General features: G+C 50.0%; 1 pseudogene across 1 annotated transcript; it reads left to right on the forward strand.

Annotated features, from left to right (window-relative positions):
* The first annotated feature begins 4,366 nt into the window (after positions 1-4,366).
* On the forward strand, positions 4,367-4,668 carry LOC311588197 (large ribosomal subunit protein eL37-like; annotated as a pseudogene). Its single transcript has one exon. The product of its transcript is annotated as a large ribosomal subunit protein eL37-like (transcript).
* Positions 4,669-5,655: the final 987 nt, after the last annotated feature.

Consider the following 5,655-nt stretch of genomic DNA (forward strand, 5'->3'; position numbering starts at 1 on the left):
CCCACATGGGCTATATGTGTGAATCTCACCCCTCCACACTAAGCCAATAAATAAACGTAGTTTAAAATTTGGTAGCTTATGTTCGTTTTATGCGATCTAGTATTTTACCTGCATCTAAGGGCACCATGTGTGTGCAGTGGCCTGAGAGGCCAGCAGAGACCACTGGATCCTCTGGAACTGCAGTTACAGACAGTTGGGAGCTGCCAGGTGGGTGCTGGCCACCAAACCCAGGTCCCCTGGAAGAGCAGCCAGTGCTCTCAGCCACCAAGCCATCTTCCTGACCCAAATTTAAATTTTTTAAAAGCAGAAGTGGTCATCGAAACGAAGAGTTGAGTTATTTGGAAAGAGAAACAAAATAGACAGATTGACAACATGTGGTTAGATTAGCCAAGAAAAAGAAACATCAAATAAATACCATATTAAATAAAATAGGAGAAACATTAGCAGATACTAAGAATCAGAAAGCTCAGAAGAGAATGTGGCAAACAGGGACCTGGCACAAAGGGTAGATGTGAAATGCACTTTTGCTGCACTTTGCATGTGAAATGTCCTCACCGCCTCTGGAGTTTGAACACTTGAGCCCTGGTAGGTCCCTATGGGCAGACCTTGGGCTCATAAGTCCACCCTATTTATTGTCTGATCTCTGACCAGCCCGGATCTGAGCAAGCTTCCTAGCCATGCCTTCCTACACCACAATGGATTTCTCTCAAATCTTGAACCAAAATAATGGTCCTCTTCACGAAAGTGAGCTCTTGTCTAATATTGGGGTACAGTCATGAGACAGATGAGTAATAGAATACCCCAAGGCTGAATACTGGGGCTATGCAGAATGTGCACTGAGCAGGAACATGAAGGAGGGAGGGTGGGGCCAGCAATCCAACTCAGAAAAAAAAAAGCCTGGCACCAGCTGGCTTCCTAGGCACACACTGCTCAGCACTTAGAGGAAGAAGGGCGCCAATTCTTCTCAAATTCTTCCAATATCTGAGGAGAAGGGAATACTTCCAAATTCATTTTGTGAGGCCAGCTTCACCCTCACCAAAGCCAGAAGCAATGCAAAAGGCAAGAAATTGAAGACAATATCCTGATGTGCACAGATGCCAAAACCCTCAACAGAGTGCTGTGAGTGCAGTTCAGCCGCACAGGAGAGGCTTGCACACAGGCCTGAGTTGGAGTACTGGGAAGTCCTGGCTGGAGCAATTGGCATAATAAGAGGCCTCCAGATTACAGAGAAAACTGTTACATTGTTTCTAGCTGTTAGCATTATATGAGACTAGTTAAAATCAGTAAAACTGAAGAGCTTCAAATCAGCTTACCATAATCAGTTCCTTCCCTCTTCGAGAGCACAGCATCATTGCTCCAGTATGGCTCCGTGTCTTAAAGGCCTCACCACCTCCCAGTGGCACCACCCTGGGGACCAGGCCTAGATAGACATTCATGCAAATGTTCCTGATAGCCCCAAGGTAGCTGCCAAGATTCCAGGCGTCACAGAGGGAGCCTCACATGGCAATGGCCAGCATTTGGTCAAATGTTTTTTCTAAGCCAATCGTCGGCTAGGGACCTGGAATTACCAGGGCTGGCTCAGGTTCATGAGGACCCAGCACTGTCCAGAGCCTTATGGAAGAGTGGCCAGAATGTTCTGGTGCTCTAATACAGGAGATGACAGTGGCTTTGGGTGACTACCCAGCTGTCCAAGTTCTTTGTCCAAGCTCTGAGGCATCTGGACAGACGTGTTTAGGAATATAACAGGCCATCCCCTTCATAGCTATCAGCCAGTGTGTCAGGACCCATCCAACACCCCTGAAACGCAGAGAAGCTGGATGGGTCCACGGAGGAGGGCCTTACCTCTTCACTCCTATCTACACCAGATGCCAATGAGGGCCACACCCCTAGTCTTGTTTTCCTGCAGAGACAGTGACAAGAGCCTCTACAGAGAGAGAAGCATTGGGTATGACAGGGGCCATCATCAAGCATGGTTGGGGAACTGGGGACCTGTGACCAGAGCCTGGAGGGCACCGTGGAGGCTGGAAGGAAACAGGACACAATCATCTTGGTCTGGGGCTTGGATGCTCTGCCACCGGGGTGGGACTGCAGGTGGGCTAGAGGAGTTGGTGTGAGATGCAGGGACTGTCCTTGCTTCCTACTCCATAATACCTCAGGCATGTGGGGACCACTTTTCAGTTACTGCTTTCTGAGAACACAGCCCTCTTGTCTTCTCCCTGACAGACACACTGTACAGTCACTGTGCACCACAAACTCATCTTGTGTACCGTCCTCCAGGCAGAACAGCTGCCATCTTCACAAGAACGGCTGTGCCAGCTGGGCGGTGGTGGCGCACGCCTTTAATCCCAGCACTCGGGAGGCAGAGGCAGGCAGATAGCTGAGAGTTCAAGGCCAGCCTGGTCTACAAAGTGAGTCCAGGACAGCTAAGGCTACACAGAGAAACCCTGTCTCAAAAAACATAAAACTAAAAACAAAAAGAACGGCTGTGCCTGCTTAGTAGACTCTATCATGTAGACTTTGCATTTCCCTGGGGGACAGAATGGGCTTCTGCCCTCACTGGCCTTAGAACGCCAGGCAGGGCCTCTTCTTTCTTGGTCCTTCTGTCAGGTGGGAACCCCCAGACCCTGCCAGTCGTGAGTCCTAAACAGTTAAGTCCTGTCCGGAGCTCAGCTAGAAGACAGTTAGTATTAGGCCCGAGAACCTTGCTCCAGCCACAGTCCAGAAAAATCAGATCTGCGATCCTGTCTACTTAACCAGCTGTTCCGTCCCCATATGCTCCTTTCTCTTCCAAGGCCTCTGCAGCCAATTGGAATGTGAGATTAAAAAAACACCATCTGTGCCCCGCGTCCTTCCATTTCTTGCCCAGGACGTCTTGGGGCCAGGAGATGCTTTTCCAGTTTCTTCTGGCACTGCCGTCCCTCCTTGGCTAATGATGTTAGAGAGAGAGAGAGAGAGAAAGAGAGAGTCTTGGTTGATTCTGCCATGCTAGGGGAGGGATGCAGGATATGTATGTGTGTCTCAGAGGGTCTGTGCGATGGAAGTGTGGGCCTTGGCGTGGTGCTGTACAGGTGGTGGTGGGATCTGGGGCCAGTGGCATGGCTCAATGGGTAAAGGTGCTTTCTGCCAAACCTCCCAACTAGAGGGAGCCCACACGGTAGGAGGTGAGAACTGACACTAATTCCCACAAGTTGTCCTCTGATTATGGTAGCATGCATGGATGAGCATGGAGCGAGGGGGAGGGAGGGAGGGAGGGAGGGAAAATAGAGGGAAAGGGAGAGGGAGAGAGAAGGTTTTTTTTTTAAGAGGTGGGGCCTGGTGGGAGAATGTCAGGCCGTTGGATTGAACTAACATGGTTCCTCAGGGGCCACGGTTGGTTTCACCTAGACCTCCCACCTCACCCCACCTCATGTTCTCACACCCAAGGGTCATTATTCACCAAGGTGTCCTCACCCAAACCAAGCTAATGCTCACATCACGCCCTTAAACTCCAGAACTTCCAGCTAATAGTGCATTTTCTTTAAGGTACCTGGTCTTGGGAGTTGTGCTACGCCAACAGAAACTGACGAATGACATCCACAAGAAGATGCCTGGCTACAGGACTACTGTCATGCTGACCCCTTGGTTCTGTGGCCCTTTCCCAGGGTCAGCCACACACCCCTGGCCTGGAAGGCACTTCTTGCCCTGAGGTCTGCGTGATGAGGACCATGAAGCCACGGCTTCAATAGAAGGAGCTCACAGTGGCTCTGACGTGGAATTAGTTATAAGACGGATGATGGATGGAGCGGTGTGAGGACTGGACCATTCTACACTCATTGCTGAGCCCACACCCTTGTCCCGTGACTCTACACCCTTCTCATAAGATGCTGAGTCCCCTCCTTCAGCCTGGCGGGCCTGCGGCTCGCTGAGGCAGATGGAGTGGGTGCACACTGAGTTTTCAACTCTCGGGAGTCCTCGTAGCTCCCACTCAGCACCCTAACACCTGTGTATTCCAGCTTAGCCTAACCTACTGGGGGAACCCAGAAGAGAGGCCCCATCCTGGCCTGGTCCAGCCTGCATGCTTCTGGCTCTTGAGCAAGTCCGAAAGCTAGACCACAGATCCGTGAGCAGATACTCAAGGGTTCCGCTGGTTGGCTGAGGCACGCTGTAGTTAGAAGATCTCCACAGGCAAACAGATCTGTCAGAAATAGTGTTTGTGGCTTCAGACCCTGAGATTAGGGGTGATTTGTTACACAGCTGTACAATCTGATACAAAAAAAATTGCCCACAGTCTCTGTGTTAGTTTTCTCAGTGCTGTGACAAAGTGCCTGATGAAATCCACTTAAGAAAGGAAGGGTTGGGTCTCTTTGGCCTCGGTGGCAGAAGCAAGATGGCGAAAGGGACATCATCCTTTGGAAAGCGTTGCAGTAAGACACACACGTTATGCGTTGTGCCACCCGCTGGGGCTCTAAGGCCTACCACCTTCAGAAGTCGACCTGCGGCAAATGTGGCTACCCTGCCAAGCACAAGAGAAAGTATAACTGGAGTACCAAGGCTAAGGGGAGAAATATAACTGGGACTGGGTGGATGAGACACCTAATAACTGTCTACCGAAAAGTCAGACATGGATTCCGTGAAGGAACAGCACCTAAACCCAAGAGGGCGGCTGCTGCAGCATCCGGTCCATCTTGAGAATTTCCATCAGTCATAAGATAAATTCTCTGGTTTCACAAAAAAAAAGAAAAGAAAAAGAAAAAAAGAAAAAGAAAAAGAAAGAAAAGAAAAGAAAAAGAAAAGGAAAGAAAAGAAAAGAAAAAGAAAGAAAAAAAGAAAAAGAAAAAGAAAGAAAAGAAAAGAAAAAGAAAAAAAGAAAAGGAAAAAGAAAGAAAAGAAAAGAAAAAGGAAGGAAGGGTTTATTTTTGCTCATAGTTCGAGAGTACGGTCCACAGCAACAGAGGTTTGTCTTCTACGTGATTCTAGGTGCTGTCAGGTTGACAATCCATATTAATCATCACATCTCCTGAGCAGCAGCTACACGGGAGGGAAGCACAGTAAGTGCTAAGGCTCCAGCCAAAACCCAGAGTCCCAGGCCAAAGGGAAAAAAAAGCAGCAGGAGTAGGGGAGGCACTGCCCCCAGCATCACCCCACTGCTAATTAGACCTCCCTGTCCAGACGCAGCCGTCCCTCTCTCCCACCCACTCAGCTTCTTCTGCTCTGCCCGCCACCAGCATTGATGCTTCCTGGTTACTAAGGAAGCCCACACAATCTTGCTCGTCCATGTGCTGGGCAATTCCTCTACCTCTCTCCCAGGCTGGCAGGTCACACTCAGGCTTTGCCTTCACGGAGGCCCTCCTTGGTGTTCTGCCAACCTCGTGGTATCCCAGAGGATGCTGCTGCTACCACAGGTGACACGCGCTATGGCTTCAGGTGACATGCGTGCAACATTTTATCTTCTATTGGTTTGTTTACTATTTCAGAATGCCTGTGTCCTGGCCCATTGAGACTGCTATTACACACACAGACACAGTCTCTCTCTCCCTCCCTCCCTCCCTCCCTCCCCCCCCCTCCCTCCCTCCCTCCCTCCCTCCCTCCCTCCCTCTCTCTCTCTCTCTCTCTCTCTCTCTCTCTCTCTCTCTCTCTCTCTCTCTCTGAGCAGGGGTTAGAGGGAATTTTATGGCT

The sequence above is a fragment of the Acomys minous genome, assembly GCF_964271855.1.
Source record: "Acomys minous genome assembly, chromosome: 17".
Classification (NCBI taxonomy): Eukaryota; Metazoa; Chordata; class Mammalia; order Rodentia; family Muridae; genus Acomys; species Acomys minous.